The sequence below is a fragment of the Gorilla gorilla genome, chromosome 8 (genome assembly GCF_029281585.2).
Source record: "Gorilla gorilla gorilla isolate KB3781 chromosome 8, NHGRI_mGorGor1-v2.1_pri, whole genome shotgun sequence".
In the NCBI taxonomy this organism is placed as follows: Eukaryota; Metazoa; Chordata; class Mammalia; order Primates; family Hominidae; genus Gorilla; species Gorilla gorilla.
The window spans coordinates 68111880-68121375 of record NC_073232.2 but is presented as its reverse complement, the minus strand read 5'-3'; the positions used below and the strand labels follow the sequence as shown (position 1 = coordinate 68121375).

The 9496-nt window shown below is 43.5% G+C and overlaps 1 long non-coding RNA gene across 1 annotated transcript; it reads left to right on the top strand.

The window, feature by feature from the left end:
• The first annotated feature begins 1420 nt into the window (after positions 1-1420).
• LOC129525001 (uncharacterized) lies at positions 1421-7882 on the top strand. Its single transcript, XR_008669028.2, has 6 exons — positions 1421-1527; positions 2477-2739; positions 6521-6636; positions 6770-6958; positions 7060-7205; positions 7698-7882. It is a non-coding gene; the product is annotated as an uncharacterized lncRNA (long non-coding RNA).
• Positions 7883-9496: the final 1614 nt, after the last annotated feature.

The following is a 9496-nucleotide window of genomic DNA, read 5'->3' as shown; positions in this document are numbered from 1 at the left end:
CTGACAATCCTAGGTCATTGTTGAGAGAAATTAAAGATCTAAACAAATGGTGAGAAACACTGTATTCACAGATCAGAAGACTAAATATTAAGGTGTCAATTTTCCTCAAATTGATTTACAGATTCAATGCTATGCTAATAAAAATCTAAAAGGATTTTTTGTAAGACTGAGAAACAATTCTAAAATTCATATGGAAATTCAAAGGACCTGGAATAACCAAAACCCTGAAAAAGAAGAACAAGTTTGGAAAACTAAGATTTACCAATTTCAAAACTTATAGAACTGCAGTAATCAAATCAGTGTAGTATTTGTGTCAAGACAGACAAATAGACTATGGAACAAAGTAAAGAGCCCAGAAATGGACTCACACATACATAGCCAACTGATTTTGAAAATGATACTAAGACAATTCAGTGAAGAAAGGATAGTATTTTGAGCAAAGGGTGATGGAGCAATTGTATATCCATATGCACAAAAAAACTTTGATTCACACCTCATTCTCGTCATGCATGTAACAAAAATAAACTTAAAAGGCATCATTGACTTACAAGTAAAACCAAAAGTATAAACTTTCTAGAAAAAAATTTCTAGAAGAAAAATAGGAGACAGAAAATAAGAGATTGGGAGACAATATTTGTAAATTGTGTATCTCATAATTTGTGTTGAGAAAATATTAAAAACTCTTAAAAGTCAACAATAAAAAAAATCAACCTGATTAAAAACTGGCAAAAGATCTGATCAGATGATTTACCAATAAAGTTATAGAGATGGCAATTAGCATATTAAAAAAATGCTCAACAGAATTAGTCATTAAGGAAATGCAAATTAAAATCACAATGAGACAGCAGTCTTCCTCTATCAGAATGTCTAAAATTGAAAAAAAAAATTACTGACAATATCACATGTTGGTGAGGATGTGGAGCAATAGGAACTCTCATTAGTAATCGATAGGAATGCAAAACGGTATAGACACTTTGGAAAACACTTTGGTAGTTTCTTATAAAACTCCACTTGCCTGATGACCCAGCATTCCCACACCTAGGTATTTACTCAAGTGAACTGAAAACTTCCTTCCACAGAAAAACTTGCAATTGCTTGTCGTGGTGTTACTCATAATCAACAAAAGCTGGGAATAATGAAGATATCCTTCAACAGGTAAACGGATCAACAAACTGTGGTATGCCATACAGTGGAATAAAACTCAGAAATAAAAAGGAATAAACTACTGACTTAATAACAATAAGGATACATTTCAAATACATGTGTCTAAGTAAAAGAAGTTAGACCCAAAAGATGCCACTGATGTGACATTCTAAAAAAAGCAAAACTACAGAATGGGAAGGATCAATAGTTGCCAGGAGCTGGGGGAGGGGAGAAGTTTGACCACAAGAGGGCCTCAATAGAGAGTGTTTAGGGGGATGGAACGTTCTGCATGCTACTCGAGTCATAGATACTTGACTCTATGCCTTTGTCAAAGTCCGTAGAACTGTACACCACAAAGAGTGCACGTAGCATTGAGCGAAGAAGGTAAGAAACAGAATGAAATATCTCAATACCATATATGTAAATTAGAAATTCACACATGTACAATACAATATATATTTTAAGACATTATATTAAGTACATCATAATGACTGCTTATGGGGAGACAGGATTGTGGCTTGAGGATAAAGGGGAAACAGACTAAAGCAATAGAGAACCTTGCATGGGCCAATGGTGAGAGTGTGCGCTGAGCTGAGACGTTTAATGAATTCAAACGCATCTATTTGAAATCCAAACAAAACAAAATATAAAACTAAAATTCAGACCAAGGCACAAAAAGCTGATTGGACACTCTGAGTCCCAGGCATGTGTGTGAGTGAGGGCTGGGGCTGGTCTATTGAGAGCCTTTCCAGTAGCGTGATTAGGAGGGACCTGGTCATCCATTGAGGGACCCCAAATGTCAGTTCATTTTCTCTTGGAGAGCTCTGGAGCTTCCATCTCCTCTTGGGGGAGGGGCAGATGTAGCTGCCAGGCTTAAGGGAGTGGAGGAGGGAAAGGGCGGAGGATGCGAAGGCTCATCTGGAAGTTCGCTTCATCCCTTTTGGAGTAAGGCACTTACACAAGTCCTTAGCAGTAACTCACGTCCCTGAATCCGGAGCGTCTTCTCTCCAGGTTCCCCAGGACGGATACCGCGAGTGATCCGAGGGCTCTGGGAAGAAACTCACCTGGCTCTGCTGGGTATGGAGAGGATAGGAGGATGCATTTTTTCTTATTCAGAGTTCCACAAAACCTCTGTTTTTAGCTCCACATCTCATTCTCACCTTTATCGTTCCTGGAACCTCCAATTCCAGAGCCTTTACAAGGTGTTACTGAGCCAGATTGCAGGCTTCTTACTGTCTTCCTTGCTGTAGGCTTAGCTTTCACCTTTCTAACTTCTCCAAATTTTGACATCTCTTATCCGCTGCCACCTCTCTTTTTCTTTTCTCCTTCATAGATTTATGGATTTTAATTCCATTTAGCCATTTTACTGGAATTTTGGGAAATAAGTGGACACAATGCCACTTTTATCTGCTATGTTTGCTTGAAGACAACACCATGCTATTTTACTGGGCCTCCATTTTCTCCTCCTTAATGTGGGGGTTAATGGCACTATGGTGAAATGAACTCAGGACCACAGCCAGGTGTGGAGGAGACAGGACAAGATGAGAAGGTAAACGTACCTAGTTTGGATTCCCGGCTCCACTGCATACTGCCTAGGTGAGTTTGAGCAAGTTGCTCACCCTTCGTGAGCCTCAGTTTCCTCAGTAGTAAAATGGAGGTGTTCATACTGCTTCTACCCAGTTCCACAAGGCATATAGTAGGTGTTCGCTCTATGCTATTTTTCTTTCCCTAAGGGAATGCATAAACCGGCAGTCTCAACACTATCATGGAGAGATTTGTTATACGTGGCAATTATGGCAATGGGATCCAAATGAGTGTCTGAAGCAGGGCAGAGTCCAGTGAGAATTTTTCCTAAGCAAAGTCTCTCCCACTCCTCTGCCCTGTTGCTCAGGGGTGGAAGCAGATTCCAGACTCACTATCTGAACTCTGGGGGCCATCAGGAGATTTCCGGCAAAGCTGGGCTTTTTTCCATGCACAAGCAGGAGCCCATAGGTCTGAGTACCATGGGGGCAGGAGGGAGGCAGCAAGGAGCCCTTTCGTTCTTGTGTCATGGTGTGGGGGTGGGTGGGGGTGGGTTGCCCACTGGGTGGCAACTGATAACAGACCTTTTAGGCAGAGAACAGGAGTTCCTTGAAATCTTGAGAGTTGAGAGATTCCAGAAAGACCTTGACATCCAGAAGAAGTGATACATGAGGTTCCAAATATGCATGTTCCCTGGGTCATTTTTTTGCTTAGCTGCTTGCATGTGAGATGTGAGCCTTATGTCACAAGGGTTCCAATGGTGTGATGCATCTTAGATCTTGTCCTGGTTCTGCCAGGAATTTGGGCCAGCCACTTCCTCCCTCTCTGAGCTTAGTTTTTTCATTTGTAAGAAGGGCAAATACACAGCAAGTGCACTCCTCATGTGCACAGCTCCAGTGATATCTGGTGTACTTTCCAAATCTTCAGATGTGTTTGGAACACTGAGCTTATATATCCATCTTCAGGTTGACCCAGTGGAAGATTCTGCAGGTAATTATTTTGCTGATGGCTTTTAATCCCTTAACAGACAGATATTCTTTCTGGGACCATGACACTGTTGTGGCACAAGTCTGTGGGGTCTGGAAGCGTACCCACGGTCAAAAACATCCTTTTGGTGGGGATAACAGAAAAATAGTAGTGGTGATGGAGAAACACAGAGATGTTTGCCAAGTCTTGCCAGGTGCAAGTCATCTCATCATCCTGACACAGGATTGCCAGTGTCTCCGTGATCAGTAAATGGGACACATGTGGCAATTGTGCCTCTCTGTCATGGGGCCAGACCCTTGGGAAGAGTGAGGAAATCATTTATCCTGTGACGGTCAATGTGAGAAGAGATGGAGGTGAGAGTGAGAGGACAGAGGGAGACCTGATCAGGTGACCGTCTACCTCCTTTTCTGGTCAGTGATGCTCCTTCAATGCTGACTACCTGGGGCTGAGAACACACATGGCCAGTCAACTCTCTGGGTCCTCCATCCATGAGCTTTGTCATGAGACATCCTGAGGATAGACATCACCTCCCATGCAGCACCATGGGGGATGCTCGGTCCCCTGGAGAATGGCCAGATTTCTCTGGGGCTTTGTGAGGACTCCTGTGGACAGGGCAAGATGAAGCTTGGACCAACAGCTGCATCATGGAGCCAGCACCTCCACCCCCAGGCAACTTTCTGTGGATTATGAGTCTTTAAATTCCATTGAGTCCCATCAACATGGGATACTTTGCAGGGAGAGACTTCTTCTGTGACCTCCCATGAGCCAAGTACATACTCTTGGAAGGGCTGTTGACTTGGTTTCAGCCTGAAGTTATTTTGTAAAGCAAAAAAATAGTGATCAAACACATCCATTCATCAGCGACAGTTTGGGAAATGTCAAATAGAAAGGAAAACATAATTCTCATTCCCATCACACAAAGTTAACGCCCATTTTGATGCTGTTCCATTCTTGACTTTTCCTGTGGATGTTTTTGTCCTTTTACACAGCTGTGATGATGCAATTACACACTTTTTTTTCTCTTTTTCAACTTTTATTTCAGGTTCAGGGAGTATATGTGCAGGTTTGTTAAATTACGTGTTGCTGGAGTTTGCTGTACAAATAATTTCATTACCCAGCTAGTGAGCATAGTACCTGATAAGCAGTTTTTTGACCCTCACCCTTCTCCCAACCTCCACCCTCAAGTAGGCCTCCGTGTCTGTTGTTTCCAACTTTGTGTCCACATGTATTCAGTGTTTAGCTTCTACTTATAAGCGAGAACATGTGGTATATTGTTTTCTGTTCCTGTGTTAATTCACTTAGGATAATGGCCTCCAGCTGCATCCATGTTGCTGTAAAGGACATGATCTTATGCTTTTTTACGGCTGCATAGTATTTTATGGTACATGGGTACCACATTTTCTCTATTTAGTCCACTGTTGATGAGCATTTAGGTTGATTTCATGTCTTTGCTATTGTGAATGGAATTGCACTCTTTCATATCATGATTTTATATTTTTTACTGGATGCATAAACATATTCCCATGTGCTTATAAATTTCTCCTACAGATCGTGGCTGAGGACATACAGTAGACTAATTGGCCAATCCTCTATTTTTGGTTAACTGGTCTATTGTAAGCTTCGGCTGTTATGAATAATACTGAAGTCACCATTTTTGTGTATTTTTTGAAAACCCAGGATCAATTCTTTAGGGTCATTCCCAGAGTGGAGTACATACACGTTTAAGTTCTTGGTTTCCTAAGGGAGAGGCCAACCTTAGGATTCCAATTTCCATGTGCCCAAGGAGAGCAGCATGAGTTCTCCTCTCACAAAACTGCTTGTCCAAGACCAGCAGATTGGTCTGAGTCTGACTATGAGCTATATTACTAGCCTCCTCCTCCCCTCCCCGCTTCTCCTCTATGCTCCTTTCTTGGTGAGGGCTGTGGGCAGCAGTGGTCTGTGGGGGACCTGAAGAACATTCTGGGCTGGGGGTGCTTCCTTAGGCTTAAACAATTCCACTGGAAGCTATTGCCCCTGAGCATGCTGGTCCTGGCCCGTGGAAAGCCTGTCAGGCCAACACACGTGAGCAGCCTTTGTTCCCCAGTGTGGCCCCACAGAAACAGAGTGACTAATGAGGGTTTCTTCCTGTCTCTTCAAAGTTCAGCAGGGGCCCCCAGGTTCAAAGGACGGTGTCTGACTCACTTTTTCCCATTCCCCAAAGGCAACTGCAACTGAACAACACTGAAAACACCTCCTACCCTGCCCAAACAGACCCCATCCTGGGGGGATTACTTAGTCCAGGGCCCAGGCAGAGCTGGCAAAAACAACAGCATCCCCACCAGGGATGGGCACATGCTGCTTTGGGAAGGATGCCTCCTCCCCAGCCCAGAGGCCCCCTTGGGGCATCAGACTCTTCTTCCAACCTGCCTCCGGCTTCGTCCTTCCTCTTCAGTTGTTGCATATTCTACTGTTGGCTTTAATTTTCCTTTGTATATGAGCACTGGAGAGAGGGCTGGTCTGGGAGTCCCCATGTCTGATGGTGAGGCCAGGAGCCTGTGGTCACCAGGGCTTGGTCAAGGACTGGGAAAGTGAACTTTACTAGAGGAGGACACATTTATAAGGAGAAAGGAAGGTTCCAAGCCAACTTTGCAACCTCACAGACTTGGCTGTGTAGCTGAGCTTCATAGGAAGGTCCCAGTGTTGTCATGCAAGAATTGTGGCTGCACTTCCATACCCATGGTTGGAGGTCCACTCTCAACAAAGACTTCCATGCTAGAGCACAGGTGACAACTACTTGGCCACCATTAGAGGCACAGACCACAGCCTAGCAAAACAATCTGTTGCATTTGTGGATCACTTTGTTCTTTTCACTTACTTCGAATCTTTTTAGGAATAAAGAAGGAGTTAGGTAAATAATTATCCTCTTTCTTATGGGAACAAAGCATCTGTCTCCCAGAGAGTCCACCCACTGTCCATTCTTCCACCCAAAGGAGCCAGCAGAGCAAGGTGAGAACTTTCTTTGCATGCAATTAGTCCAATGTTTAGATGTCCCAAGTGTCTGTCTTCTTTCCGGATTAAACACTTCTCTTCCTTCACTTGTTTCCACATGACCTGGATCCTACCTGCTCACTCTTCCTAGGATGAGTCCCTTTCGCTCATAGAATGTGGGTGGAAAACTACACAAGTCTTCAGTCCAACCCCCAGCACCCCAGGGGAGTACTGGTACTCATGCTCTGGATACCCTGTGCCTCCAGACTCCATCACACTCCAGCCTTGAGGAGTGTGGGCAGCCACAGCCCACCATGCTCTTAGACCCAGTTTGCACTCAGTGAGTATCCCCAGGTGTTTAATATGAATATCTGGGCTACTACGTCAAGAAACTGGTCTTCTCTCCATATTCAAGTTTTCTTGATTGTATTTTATCTCAAGTGTACTTAGAAGACTGGCACTGAAGAGACCAATCATCTCCAACAAATCTCTATGATCACAACATAAAATGTAGTTCCTGGAGTTGCTGCCAGGCATAGTGACGCTTGTGAACTGGGAGGTGTGAAGATCCACATGGAGCTTCCAAGGTATGTGTGAGAGATGGGGAGGATGGGAGTGGAACAAGCTCTGTGCAGCTGGGACTTGTTTACAAAACACACAGCATTGCGTCAATATTGACCCATCACAATTCCCTACTGATTAAGGACATAAACCATGTTGCAGAGGAAGCTTTAAAGAAATGCCAGCAGGTACATTGAAAAGATGTTCCCCCAAAAGTAAACTTTTCAAACAGAATAATATTGACAACTTTCTCGGTGTTCCTTGACTTCTTCTCACTGTCTGTGCTGCTCAGAGCTCCATCTTTACAAAGCCACTAGCCTTGCAGCTGGTGCTGATTAGGAGAGCGTTGACAGCATGGTTTTCTCTTCCTACTAACTATGGGGTTGGAAGCAAACATTGATTGAGTTTTTACTAGGTAGCAAACTCCTGCTAGGCATTCTACATACTTGATTCCACCACCACTGGTAGTCTTCACTGTAACACTGTGAAATACTCTCTTTTCTCCATTTCATTTACAGGAAAGCTGAGGGTCACAGAAGTGAAGTCATTTGCCTGTGTTGACAAAGCTGGTCATGACAGAGTTTGGATGGGAATGCAGAGCTTCTTGATTCAAAAGCCCATGCTTTGTCTACTGCTTCAGACTTTAGACCAGTGCTGTCCAATAGAAATAGAAGGCAAGCCACAAATATGAAGCAAATGTGTCACGTCGTATTTTCTCATAGCCACATTGAAAAAGAGAAAACCAGATAACATTAAGTTTAATCGTATGTGCTATTTAACTTAATGGATCCAAAACATTAGTATTTTAACATGTAATCAATATAAAAATTATGACTTTTATATTCTGTTTTTGTTGTAAGTCTGAAACCCGTTGTGTAATTTGCATGTGCAGCACATCTCAATTAGGACTGGCCACATTTCAAGTGCTTAGTAGCCACATGTGGTAGTTGGCTACCATATTAGACAGCTCAGCTATAAAATATAAAAATAGCTGCTTTGTTTTTCTCTCCTAGATATTCTTTAAAGAGAATTATTTTTTAATGTTTTTCATTGCATTTGAATGTTATAAGAAAGTCAATGAATTATTAATGAGTAAGAATAAAAATAGATTTTTACTCAAATTGTTCTGCTCAGGCTGCCATAACAAAAATCCTACATACTGTGTGGCTTAAGCAACAGAAATTTATTTTCTCATAGTTCTGGAGGGTGGGAGTGTGAGATCAGGTGCCAGCATGGTTGGGTTTGATGAAGGCTCTCTTCCTGGCTTGCAGACAGCCGCCTTCTCACTGGGTCCTCAGGTGGTGGAGAGAGAAAGGTGTGGTATCTCTTTTTATAAAAGCTCTAATCCCATCGTGAGGGCCTTCACTCAGACTTCATCTAACCCTAGTTACCTCCCCAAGTCTCCTCCAAATACAATCACCACTGCAGGCTAGGGATTTAGGGCTTCAACATAGGAATTTGGGGGAGACGCAAACATTCAGTTTACAACATCACTGAATAAAACACAAGGTAAGAAAATTTCTCACAGTGCTCAGTGATGCAAAATGTCCTGGGGTAACCTCTGAGGATAATGTAGAAACTTCCGTTAGTGTGTATTGTGAGGCCGGCATGTTGCAGGTATGCCCCTGCAAAGTAAAGATTTCCGTGAAAACCCTACTCTTTACAAATCTACAGTCATGTTTTCCTCAATTCTTATATCAAAGGAGGTGTCTTTAACCCAGTTTTTAAGACTCAGACATGGAGGTTCTGAGATTGAGTGATATCTGGAATTTCTACAGAATATATTTGGAACCCAAGACACAAAGGTAGACAGAGCAGGAGCCAGGGCCTCCCCCACAGCCTTCTGAGCCCAGGCTGTCTCCTATGGCCAGTGCCTGCTGCTTTGCTTGGGAACAGTTGCTGATGGCATGTTGCTATCTCCCATGGGAACTGAGGTCAGCCTGGGCCCTGTTCTACATACATTTGTCTTTTTGTCCTTTTCAAGTAGCACGGAGCTTTAACAGGTTTTTGTTTATTATGTGAGCCAAGTGCTTGGTGGCTTGGCCAGCGGTCCTCTATGCTGATGCCCAGAGAGACAGGATCTCTTTGCACATGGGGGGGGATTTCTAGAGCGAGATGGCTGGGGGGCAGGGTGGGGGTGGGGCGGGAGCAGGGGTTGGGTGCGGAGGCAGGCATTTGAACAGGTCTCCCTTTTGTTGTGATTTGTATTGCTAGTTTCTTTCCACTGGGTCTTGTGGTGTCTCTTGAGAGTGGCCGTGAGCCCAGATAGCCACTCTCTAGTGGAGCCCTGATGGGGGAAATTAGGTTCAGGTGTGTG